Source organism: Ictalurus furcatus, chromosome 13 (assembly GCF_023375685.1).
Source record: "Ictalurus furcatus strain D&B chromosome 13, Billie_1.0, whole genome shotgun sequence".
NCBI lineage: Eukaryota > Metazoa > Chordata > Actinopteri > Siluriformes > Ictaluridae > Ictalurus > Ictalurus furcatus.
In genome coordinates, this window is record NC_071267.1 from 4,641,638 (window position 1) to 4,655,476 (window position 13,839).

At 36.9% G+C, this 13,839-nt stretch overlaps 1 pseudogene; it reads right to left on the minus strand.

Annotated features, from left to right (window-relative positions):
- Positions 1–4,194: 4,194 nt before the first annotated feature.
- On the minus strand, positions 4,195–10,005 carry LOC128617319 (inactive all-trans-retinol 13,14-reductase-like; annotated as a pseudogene).
- Between the last annotated feature and the right edge of the window lie 3,834 nt (positions 10,006–13,839).

Below are 13,839 nucleotides of genomic sequence, written 5' to 3' on the forward strand. Positions count from 1 at the left end.
AGCCAAAACCCCCCATCCCCCCCCCCCCACCCTCTCTCTCTCTCTATCACACACCCACAGAGACACGCACAAACACAACAGATGCAGGCTGTGCACCATTTCCGTTTAAAAGAATAAATGAAATAGCCAAAAGAAGGATTATAGAAGGACAATAAAAAGCTTTCTTAGATGCTACTCATCCACAAGCAGGCATAGTCAGTACTGAAACAATGCAAATTAACACAATCTATCAGCAGACTTTGTTAGCAGAAGCTGAATAACATCAACTACATGGAGGAATCTGGACATTATTTATAAAAGCTTGACACACATCTTCCCCCACCTCTCTCTCACAGCTACACACAAACACAACACAACGCGCATGAAAGAGGGAGAGGAAATAGAAAGTGCATCGTGAAAATCTGTTGAGCTCCTCTTCATCCATAGAGATTTAGATTGTATACAGACTCTTCTGAAAATGTTCTAGGGATGGTAACGAGAAAGAGAGGCATTTTAGAGAATGATGTTACCCATATGAACTTCTCATGTGAACTGTGTAAATTTGTACAGATTCAGATATAATGACATGACCTGCTCTAACTGAAATGAGAATAAATACTGAACAGTGGTGCTACTCGATCTTCTCCAAGTGTTCAGGTGACCTAACAGTGTGTTAGTATGTTTTTCCTCCCCACCCTTTTCAGGGAGTCTGTCTCTCTCTCTCTCTCTCTCTCTCTCTCTCTCTCTCTCGGTTTGTGTGGTGATTAAAGCCAGCTGCCTCTACTGGCCTCAACACAGCTGGGAAAGTCAAAAAAAAACGAAGAAAGCCTAGCCAAACCCTGCTCCCTGCTCATGGGAGGGACATTTGGAAGACAGTAAGATAGAAGAAAAGGCAACAAAGGATAGACAAAGAAAGAAATCAAGGGGAGGTAATATTCCAGAAACAAACAAACAAAACAATCATATTAATTGAGCGATCCACAGAGCACGGTGGTGAAACAGTAAAAGTCCACAAGTTCTCCTTTGTGTTCAAATGGCTTTCAATTTCAAACTTCAGCTTGCTTTTTTTTCCTGAAGACATCGAAACATTCCATTAAACCATGCTAATTATAATATAAAATCTATCTTTAATCCTTTGCAGAATCTTTATCACTGACACGTCTTAAAGCAGCTGAAAGAAAACACGCCCTGAGTTTTTTCGGGTTTTTTTTCTCCCAGAGTGTTGCTTAACTTGTCTGACATTGGAAACGTATTGTAACAATTAGAAGAAGAAGAAGGAAAAAAAAGGTCACATTTAGAACCCTTAATAATTTACTTTTATCCCTTTGGAGAACCCTTAAATATCAGATTAGCGGTATCTGGTAATATCATAATACCAGATCAGAAAGGGCTCCTAAAAAGAACCCCTTTAGAAGGCTAAAGACCCTTAGCTGTACAAAGTATCATTTGAAGTCTCTTTTTTATAAAGAGCGTACCACATTTCCTTTATTCTGAATCTTTTTGTCATGGGAACAAAATTATAAGTAGGAATTAAAGGAAATATGAGCCTCAATATATAATTACCCAGAGAATATGAAAGTCTATAATTGCATGCTATGGTTTACAAAAAAAAAAAAAAAAAAAAAAATCATTGTGTTGCAGGATATAATTTTACCATGAATATGATTTTTCTCTATCTGACTTCTGAACTCCACCTGATATTTCAGCATGGTGGAAAACTTCAGGAGACAAAAAGACTGCAAACTGAACAGCGTTAACATGATTCATACTGTAATTTACAGCAAGATTAAAATGGCATTTTATGAATTCTTACATGTATTCGCACCTGCTCTTAAAACCATTCCTTGGTTGATTTTAATATATTTGTATATGTTTTTTTTTTGTTGTTGTTGTTTTTTTTTATGGTAAATGTCTCCAGTGAAGAGGGTGTAGTAATAAGGGTGGCAACATGATCTGGGATTCTCTAGCTTATTGAATGTTAAGTCCGATTTTATGAATCATCTTCTCTGACCACTTTATCCTGCTTAAGGTTGCTGTGGAGGCTGGGAACTGCGTGTTTTTGGGAGATGGGAGGAAACATGGTGAGCATGTGAAAGTCCACATAGAGAGCAACCTGAGCTCAGGATCAAACAATCAGAGTTTATTGTCTGTTTATTGTCAGTGTGTGTTTTCTTTTTGTTTTGAATATTGAATTTGAATATCAGTTGAATATTGCATTTTACACTTTTGCATTAGATATCATTTTCTTTCAAGTGTTCCAATTGTCTTTTCTCTTTCTACTTTCTTTGAATGTCATCTAATCACTCACACACCAATGGTAGTAGAGCTGCCATGCAAGGTGTTAGCTTGCCATCAGGAGCAAATCGGGGTTCAGTGTCTTGCCCAAGGACACTTCTGCATGTGGAGTCATGTGGGCCGTGAATAGAAACGCCAACCCTACGATTACTGGACAACCCGCTCTATCACCTGATCCACAGCCGCCAACGTACTCAACTTTTAAGGCTAAATTTCTTAAAAGTTGATATTAATGAAATTCATTAATGTGAATACGCAAACACTTAAGATAACCTTTTCAAAATATCAACCTATAGCTCAATGACTTTCAGCAATGTGATAGATATAGAGCTACGATATAACCTGTTGGAGTCAAACAAGCGATCAATACATAGTAGGTATGTAACCGAATACGAATACATTATACAGATTCAACATATAATGTGTTCTAAATGAACACAAATACAGAAACGAACAGGAAGTGCTGCAACGTTTTGTTGTTGTTCGTCAATGTTTTTTCATTGGTTGAGTTGTTGTTGAGCTCCAGATGCAAATTTAGGTTTAAATCTGAATACAGATACGAATATTTAGAGCACTTAACTAAGAGTTACACCCCTAATACAAAGAAATAGAAGCATAGAGGTGATCAGAACATACAAGTGCACTGATGTATCAATCAATAATGTTCAAATATAGAAAAAAAAATCAGTTATATCTGTTCACTTTTGGTGAGTCTGTGCCCATGATATCCATTATGTTGCATCAATGAAGTTCAAACATTGTAATGTGGAGTATAATATACTAACTGACGACTATATACAAAGCTACTATTATAGGCCATGTTTAACAGTTATTTTCTGTATTACACTGCTGTACATTCCATCATTCTACTATATCAAGTGCACTGTGGCAATTTAGATACAGATCATAACCGCAGGTTATCACCCACGGGGTAAAGGTCTGTGTTCACAGCGAATAGAGAAGAGCAGAAAGTTGGAGGAGAGTTCGCATCCCGCTGCAGCTACACACAGAGAAAGCATTCATCCCTCCACAGATCCTTTCATTCATCAGGGCCCATGTTATGCCAGCCGATCTGCATGCTTTTCCCAAAGGAAATGTCCACTTAGTTGAATAAATTTGAGGTTTTCTGTAATCCCTTTGATTCCCGATCAGGAGGGACTCACACACAGGTCAGAACAACACCGGCACGAGGATTCTTCTTAAACAGTTAAAGGCATTACTTAATGTGTTGATCTGGATTGTTTAACAGATCAGCATGCATGGATACAGTTCCCTGTCGAGTGAGTGAGTGGATCGAAGAGGCAGCAATGCACCAATGCTACCTAGTGCATCAATATGTTATATAATAATGCTTAAAAAAATTTTAACAGTATGTTAATTATACATAGAAATATCAGATGAATTATCTGAAACCAACTGTGTTCCTCCTTAACTGAATTAAGATATTTACTACAGACTCATTTTTTTATTGCTTAACAAAGTTGTCCATAATTCCTATTTTTGGCTCATGTAACATATTGCCTTGTCAATATTAATCCATACATAGTTTATATAGAAAAGATAATCATATACACATGCTGTATACATTTGCATTCACATGGAAATTTCCTGGAATTTTTTTTCAAATATTTTTATAAAATTATTATTTTTTTTTAATTTAATGTTATTATTTATTTATTTATTTATTTTAATATTTTTGTCATTACAACATTACAAGCATGAATTAAAGAAAATATAGACTTCTACATAGCTAAGTCTGTGACTGCATGCTGTAGTATGTTATATATATATATATATATATATATATATATATATATATATATATATATATATATATATATATATATTGCAGGATGTAATTTACCATTAATATAACTTTTCTTTTCTGATTTCTGACCTGAAGTTTGCAGATGTCAGGAGTCAAAATAACTGTAAACTGAGCATCAATACAGTAACAAAGGGCTTGTTATACCAGAAATGAAGAGATTTTGACAGGGGTATCACAACGATTTCTGGCGAGGGCCTCTGCTTGGAAGCGCTCCAAATTCTGCTCAGCTGAATGGCTCCGAGGTAAGAACCAAGATAGTGTCCGTTAGACAATGGAGTGGAGACCTCCTGATATACCAGCTAGAAGGAAAAGAGGTAGAAAAATAAGAGTTAATGAATAAGAGCAATGTTTTTGTAGAGTATTTACAAGATACAATCACTGGCAACTTTAATAGGAACACCTGTACCCATGCAAATCATGGTGTAGCAGTGCAAAGCATGAAATCATGCAGATAATGTTCAAGGGCTTCAAGCTACAGTTATCATAGGTTGACAGAAACTGGACAACTGAACAATGGAAAAACATTTCTTGTTCTTTTTCCAATCTTCAGTTGTATAGTTTTTCTGAACCTGTGCCCAATGTCACCTCAGGTTCCTGTTCTTGGTTGACAGGACTGGAACCTGATGTGGTCTTGTTGTAGTCCATACACCTCAAGGTTTGACATGTTGTGCATTCCGAGATGCTTTTCTGCTCACCGAAGTGAGTCACTGTCACAAATTTGAGTCACTGTAGCTGTCCTGTTCGTGTGAAACAGTCTGATCTTTTTTATCAACAAAGTGTTTCCACCCACAGAACTGCTGCTCTCTGGACATTTTTTTTTTTTTTTGCACCATCCTGTCTAAACACTACAGACTGATGTGCATGAAAATCCCAGGAAATCAGCAATTTCTCAAACAAACCTGTCTGGCATTCATACCCATGGCACAATCAAAGTCATATTTTTCAATCAAAGATTCAATCAAACTGTCCAGTTTCACTTAACCCATATCCATTGTAGTCTCAGATTGCTGTACTTGGTTGACAGGAGTGGAACCCAATGTGGGTTGTGGTAGCCTCATTCTGAGATGCTTTTCAGCTCACCATGGTTGTAAAGAGAGATTATGTCATTACTATAGACTTCATGTCAGCTTGAACCAGTCTCCTCTGACCTCTCAAGGTATTTCCAGCAGAACTGCTGCTCACTGGATGTTTTTTTGTTTTTCACACCATTCTTTGTAAACTCTTGTGTGTGAACTTCTCAGGAAATCAGCCCATCTTGCATCAACAGCCATGCCATGGTGAAAGTCATTGAGATAATATTTTTTTTCCCATTCTGATGTTTGATACAAACATTAACTGAAGTGCTTGACCTGTATCTGATTAATGTTTTGCACTGCACTTCTGCCACATGATTGGCTGATTGGATAACTGCATGAATAAGGAGGAGTACAGGTGTATACTTATAAACTATGCTCTAGGTTTAAAACTGTGACTTTTAATACAAAATATTACATGCGATGCTGCTTCTGAAATCTATTTGTGAAATGATTGCTACCTTGTCTCTCAGTTTGGGGCACAGGCTGCAGGCCCAGTCAAAGACATTGTTGGCAAATCTCATCTTGTACGCATCTTGTAAATAGTAATCCAATCGTTTTCTCACTGGAGTGTCCTTCCACTCTTCAAAGCATTCATAAATAACTACTGTCAGGATGGTCATGCAAGATTTACCTGAAAAATGAACCGGAGATTCTACTAGTATTGGTCTCAACATTCTCACAGTAAGGAACAAACACAAAGTCTCCTTGTCTTGAGTGGACAGTAGCTGATGTGTGGTTTGAACTTGAAATCAGTACTATGCCATCCAAAACTTTAACTCCAACCATTGTTGGTGAGCTGCGTCTGGAATTTTTAAAAAATCTAAACACGTTCTGCTGAAACCTGAGGTTGTACCTGGGTGACGGATCTTTGATGTGGGATCTTCGGCAGATGGAAACGTAAAGTACATCATGGAAACGTTATCAGGAGCTTCATCCTTCCCCATACTGAAGTACTCATCCATCTTTTACATAAACATAACATTAGAAGTGTGAAAACTCACCGCAGTGCCACTTTGCTACATTTGTTTAATAGAAATAGCTGTGAATATTATCCTGCCGAAGAATGAAGTATAGAAATGCTGGGTTTGGACATGTTCTTCCCACAGTCTGTAATATAATATGAATAAAACCATGTTCAAGTGGAAAAAGAGCAAAGAGTTGAGTGCTGGGATTGTGCTTTGGTTAACTTTCTCTCAAGGTCTAAACAACAGCACTACCCTGTGGGCTTTACATGAGAAAATTCTGACCAGGAAACTATGTCAAAGCTATTAATAAAGTTTTCCTTTACACTGTTGAAACATATGCAGTTGATTAAGAAGTGCTACATTTTACTAATAACCAATAAAACTGCAAAAATTACAGATATCTACTCTTCAGACTATCATGTTGCCTTGGTAGCCACAGCAGATAATAGATGAACAGCGATTCCTGAATTTTTTACATATATAAGCATTAATTCCACAGCGCTGTTGAATACTTGATTCTGATTGGTCAGAAGGTGTTGATTTATTTTCTATAACAGCAGTGTTGGCTGCAGGTCAAATGATTTATATTGATGTGCTTGTTCTAATATGTTGTCATTTTTACAATAAGGACACATTCACAGGGCGGACGATCTACACAATCTAGGGCTAATAATAAATTGATGGGAAAAAATTTATTTAACAAAGAAAAATGTATAACCGTTGACATTGTGATGTTTTGTAAGGAGATGTTTATACAACATTTATAAATGCTTAGTAATGCTCAATGTGTTATCTGCCACTGGAGTCTTCAGGAATCTGTGCTTTCTGGTTTCTATGTAACATGCCAAGCTGTTGGGATTTAAAAAAAAATAAAAATAAAAAAAATAATTAATAATCTCAAAAAAAGAAAAAGAGAGGCTGGTGAGCTGCTGCAATGCAAGTGTAATCTTATAATCTAAGGAACTTATCTCACAAACTTTCCACAATATTATATGTAACAATAAACCATTACAAAGCACAGTTTCATTCATTAATAAATAAAAAATTGCAACAGCTGTGGTTTAAGAGGAATAAAACACTGCATGATGTGCTGTTATAGGAAAATAATCCACATCTTGTGGTAATGGCACTTTGCTGCAAAGACACCCCCCCCCCCCCCCCACTTAGTACTGACATGGCATCCATATCATTAGACTTAAAGAGCCACGTGTTGCTAGAATTGATGCCCAGTTCCTCCTTTGTGGCATCGAAACCTGAGAACACTAAAAGGCATCCTCGTCCAGGTCTCATCATATTCAGCCGCTTCTGAATCTCTGCAACATGGGATCATAGCATGATTAGTGCTGGATTTAATGCTTTAATGTTCTAATACCTGAAATCCAGACACCAAAGAAATAAAGGCTAAGTAATATATAAAAACTAATGGTTGAAGAGCTGACCTGATTTGGTTTGTATATGTGATGGTAGCAATTTCTGGAAGGTGTTGAAGACCCCACAGTTGGAGATGATAACAGGAGCCCGCACTTCCACATCCTCTTGGCCTTTTTTTCACAGTGACGCCTATCACAAAGTGACAATTACTGCATGTTCCAGACATTCCGTTTTAATAAGGAAAAGTTCAGCTATATTATAACTGTCCTGTCCTGAACACCATTCATCTGAGAGACTTTTTCAGTTCAGTGATATAGGTGTGATTATTTATGAAAGTATGAAAAAATTCATGGCATGAAAAACATGCATCCTCATATAGCATTTGACATATTGCAAGATCTGCGTCTACATCATACACAGGTTTTAATGAGGACATGCTATATAGAATGCAGCAGAAAGTAGTGCATTATTTGGTTAGAGAAATGGCTGTAATTGTCTTCTGTCACTCACCATATGCAGCTCCCTTATTGTCAACTAGGATGCGATTTACAGGAGCACGGACCAGCACACGTCCACCAAATTTCTGGATGACCTTTATGATGTGGAATGGGATTTCACTGGCGCCACCTTTTGGGTAGTATGCTCCGCGCTTGTAGTGGTGCAACAGCAGTGCATTAATGACACAGCTGGACTCTTTGGGTGGAACACATGACAATAAACAAAAAATAAAAAATTCCGTGGGATTTTATGGATTAACACTCACAAATGTCCTTCACATGCTTGAGGATCTTCCTCCTAATATGAAGGAAATGTGACAGCAACTAAAATCACCTTTTTCCTTCAGACATTCAAAAAACATTCATGTTGAACACTTAGCTTAGATACATTAATGACTTTAATATCATCTCTGTAATAGAGACGTGATCTCTAATAATGATTTTCATATTCAGTAAAGATATTATGACAAGAACAAAAGCTGTTGTGTTAGAGAAACAATATTCAACAATAGTACTGTTTTGCATTTAGTCAAAGTTAAGGATATGAGGGTTATTCAAAAAAGTCCAAATCCTATTCCGGGAATACACCCTGAATGGGATGGCAGTCTATCACAGGGCACATTACACACACTTATTGTGCCAAATATCACCTTCCATTATGTTTCTGGACAGTGTGATGAAACTGGGGAACCTGTAGGAAACCAACCCAGAAATGAGGAGAACATGATATACTCAACAGAAACAGTAACCTGAGCTCAGGATGGAACAAAGGCCCTGGAGCTGTGAGGCAGCAACTCTATACACTGCACCACCATGACAGCCATGACTGGTCAAACTGCCAGATTAATATATAAATCAATACAAGCAGCTTCTCACCATAGATAAGATAGCAGAAGATTATGTGGAGGTCCTTGTTGGAGGTCACACTGTCAGCAACCGCTGTGACATTCGTGGCTACAAGGTGAAAGATGGAGGAACAGAGTTTGGCAATGCCACTGTTAAGCAGGAACAGTGCCACCCACTGAGGAATAAGCTTTAGCATAACCAAAATGTGTCTTCCTGGCTGAGATCTGAGAAAAAATAAATGGATTTTGTTTTGGAAATTATAAAGCTGAGAGAAGAGGATCCTGCTTTAAGTTCTTGAGGTCTTTGTAACTAAACAGGTTTCCTAATCAGGGAGATGCACTACTCTCATGAGCTTGAAGATTTTTACAGATTTGGTATCATCAGGAAACTGCTCCTTCAGATGTTCCTCCATCTCTGTTTTGCCACTGTAGATTGTGTATTTCCTGCTTTTCTCTGTACTACCTATCACTACACCGTCAAACTGCAGTTGTCCTTCTGTGATCTGGTCCATGATGATCTTACACAGACTGTTCTCACGTAGCTGACCAATGTAATGCAGTCCTGTAGAGACAGAAATACAGTGGATATAAAAAGTCTGCACACCACTGTTAAAAGAAACCCTTTTTATTTTCACTAGAAATGTGTTGGTTGCTATAGCACATTAAAGGTGGGAAAAGATCTGAGATGATTTATTTGTGTGATATAAAGGAATTGATTTGATGTGGGTCAAACAAATCCAAAATGGCTTGCAGGTTCAAAGTCAAAACAGGCAAAGGTCAGGCGATCAGCGGTCAGGCGATAGGCAGGGCTAAGAAAACAATGGTAAACAAGGTCTAACCAGAATCAGGGAGTGAATCAGTAGCTAAGACTTGATATAGTCAGTGTAGATCTCCGGTGTGGCAGAGTGTAGTGGAAGACTCAGAAGAGAGGTAGATTTTTAGTGGAGCTCCAGGCTCATGTTTATTCAGACCCTGCTTTTCAGTGCACTTTCAAAACTCAACCAAAAACACAAACTCGTAATAAGACACAAATGAGAATTATCACACTTTACCTGCCAGTTTGACCTGACACCTCTTGACCACGCCCCCACCACCAAATACCCTGAGCCATCCAGCCTGCAGCTTTCTCCCCACCCTGGCGGGGCCCATGGCCCAAGTGGAAGCCCAGATACCATACTTACACCTGACAAACTGCAAACTTCTTTGGGTTTGCTGTGAGTAACCATCTCAAGGATCTCAGGATCAGGATCAAATGCTGCTGCCAATCAGTACTATACAGTAAATGATTATGTCATCTAAGTAAGCAACAGCAGTATGTTTCTATGTAGCATGCCAAGCTGTGGGATTTAAAAAAAAATAAATAATAATAATCTCAAAAAAGAAAAAGAGAGGCTGGTGAGCTGCTGCAATGCAAGTGTAATCTTATAATCTAAGGAACTTGTCTCACAAACTTTCCACAATATTATATGTAACAATAAACCATTAAAAAGCACAGTTTCATTCATTAATAAATAAAGAATTGTAACAACTGTGGTATAAGAGGAACAAAAACTCTGCATGACGTGCTGTTATAGGAAAATAATCCACATATGGTGGTAATGGCACTTTGCTGCAAAGACACCCCCCCCCCCCATATTATATTATTATCCAATATTATATAACATTTTTTTCCTTTAGTACTGACATGGCATCCATATCATTAGACTTAAAGATCCACGTATTGCTAGAATTGATGCCCAGTTCCTCCTGTATGGCATCAAAACCTGAGAACACTAAAAGGCATCCTCGTCCAGGTCTCATCATATTCAGCCGCTTCTGAATCTCTGCAACATGGGATCATTGCATGATTAGTGCTGGATTTAATGCTTTAATAGCCACAAGCAACCACAACTGGAGAAGTCTCGTTGGAAAACATGTTGGAAAATTTCTCTTACAACTTGGCAATCTGTAGTCTCTGAGACAGTGAGAGATGGTCTCCACAGGGGACTGAGGTGAACTGGGCCACACTCTTTTGACTTATTTCCAGTCCCAGCTCCTCCCTCTCTTGAAGCACCATCGTCAGAGCCGCAGGAACTGCCTCTTTCCAACGTTTCAACAGGTTGAGGTGGTATATTTGCAATGCATTGCCTCTATCCATTCGCCTGCCTCATCGTCATCTTCTCCGACTTGCCATGTGACCTCAAAAGGACTCAAAACTTGAGAGTGAGTGCATTGTTATTACACTTCTATTATAAAATGAGTGAGAGTATTGCTATTAGATTTCATATACAGTACAGTAAATGTGGCCCATGCAAAAATGAAGCATGCTTAATTTCATAAATAGTTTACTTCATGCACAAAGAATATTAAAAGTACATTTTTTCACTTCACGTACTTTCTGGATATATACCTAAACTATACTTGTCTGTATTTTTCCAAAAGTATATTTTAAAGTAATACCTAAATTAAAGTTCAGTATGCTGTAAGGAACTATTCTTACTGAAACATACTTTTTACTGTCATGTAGCCTTAAGTATATTATTATGAAAGTACACTTTAAAGTAATACCTTTCAATGTATGTTTTAATACAGCTTAGGTGTAGTCGTTAGTAAAAGGTTTGGGTTTTTTTTGTTTGTTTTTTTGTTTTTTTCATATCGAAGCATACTTAAAATTAGGTATATCAAAGATGACCATTTATCAAAATACTAAAAGCATAATTTAAAAAGTATATTTAGTCACAGTTTAAAAATTACTCTTAAATCTAATCGAGTGCAACTTAAAAACTGAAACAAAAAAAAAACAATGTATTTAAGATACATTTAAACATAGCTTAATTACAATTTATTAAGCTGTCCCTAAAAGCAAAAGCACACTTAAAAACAGTTTTGTTTATATTTTACAAGAATATACACAACTGCTAACCCATTCCTGGCCTTAACTGTTTGCATTTTTTTTTTTTTTTTTTTTAAATACAAAAATGCTTGAGAAAATTTCTAAACATTTTGTTAAACAGGTATGCTTTGGATGCAATGGACACAACTCAGGGACGCTGTTATGCTTCATGTGCTGGAGGTTTATTATTAATAATGTCCATAATCCAAAACTCAATAACAGGCCAGGGTCAAACACAGTACTCTCCAAAACTGTAACCAAATCAAACACAGTAATCTCAAGTAAAAATCTAAAGAATAGTCAGTAGGTCAGGCAGGGTTAAGAACAAACCATTATACAGTACTTCACAAGATCCAAAGAGTCATCCAAAGAGGTACACAAACCAGCAAGGAAAGGGTCAGACAAAACAGACAAAACAAGAAAAACAGCTCAGAAATGACACAAAACGTAACAATCATCAAGGTTTCACTGACCACTGCTGAGTAAACAGGAAATGAGCACGATAACAGAAGAAGTGTGTGTAGAATTTGGGGGAGATGCCCTCTGGTGGTATGGCTATGAAATGTCCTGGGTGGATGTGACATTAGACTGCTATTCATCTGTTGCACTGAATTCTGAGTAAACCACAGTGGATGTGAATATTGAAGGCCATAAATGCCCAAAATTCAGTTAAAGACAAAATCCCAACCAAATCCTTCCCAAGATCATATCCAGAGTCAGAGTAAGACTAAAACCACTTGCCGGTAACTAGTGTAGTAAGAATAAAGTAAGAGGGGATAATCTATCAATTTATTCCAAGACAAACCAATATCCAATAATAGCATTTGTATTCAAAACCCAATTTAAGATTCAAATTTAATATTAAAATGAATAAATAAATAAATAAATAAATAAATAAATAAATAAAAACAATTCAATAATAACAAATTAATTTTGTATTGTCTTCATGTAGGCTTAATATTTGAAAATGTTAAAAAGATTTATTACAATCTATTACACATCACACACACACACACACACACACACACACACACACACACACACACACACACACAATGGAATATTACAGTTTGTAATCCAAAATAAAGCTATTAAAACCAAGAACAATTCACTGGTGGTTGTTATTATTGAAATAATTCCAGGTAAAATTTGTACATTCTCAGTATTACTATTTTGGAAGTCAGATTATTTAATATGGTTATATAATGTTTGTGTCGAACCCCAAGAGTCAGTGAATGCTGAATGTTATGAAGCCTGATCTACACTCGGTTTCTGAGTGAATGGCCTTCCAGCAAGTCAGCAAGGTTAGGGGCTCATACAGTAATGTAGTGTATGACTGTGATCTTTATTGTCAGCTAAACTGCTTCAGCCAGCAAAGTAACCCCATTTAAAACGCTTCCTGAAGTTAGTTTGAGGGACAGTAAGGTAATAGGATAAAAGGCTTAGATCTTAATCCTGAGATGACATTTGGAGAATAGGATTAAGAATGTTTTTCAGTTACTCATGAATGTATCATAGAGGCAACATATAAATAAGGAATCCAAGGGAACATAAAATGATCTCTTTTCCTCTTTCAGTTATTGCCTGTAGAATGTAGAAGATGGGACAAACCTGTGACGAGCCCTTCAGAAAGCCTTCTGTCATTATTATGTAGACATTGCTGTGTAATAACGCAACCTCCTTTCTCCTAAAAGGGAGTTCCTTGTCTTCAGGAACTCCCTTGATTAAGGGGTCTTCTGCAGACTGGGCCTCAATGAAGGAGACAGGCTCAGGGGCAGTTGTAGACATCTGGAATGAAGAAATGAACTAATGGTGATTCAAACTCACGTGCACTCTAATGGATAACTGAGTAATTATTTTGTGTATGCGATGATTAAATATCTGACAAGAAGTACAGTATAGTGAACCAGAGAATATTAAAGTCTATAATTGCATGTTATGGTTTACAAAAATAATAATAATAAAATGTATTGCAGGATGTAACTTTCATTTTATTTATTTATCTATTTATTTATTTATTTATTTATTTATTTATTTTTACTTTTGACCTCCATCTGATATTTCAGCATGGGGAAAATTTTCAGGAGACAAAAAGACTCCAAACTAAACAG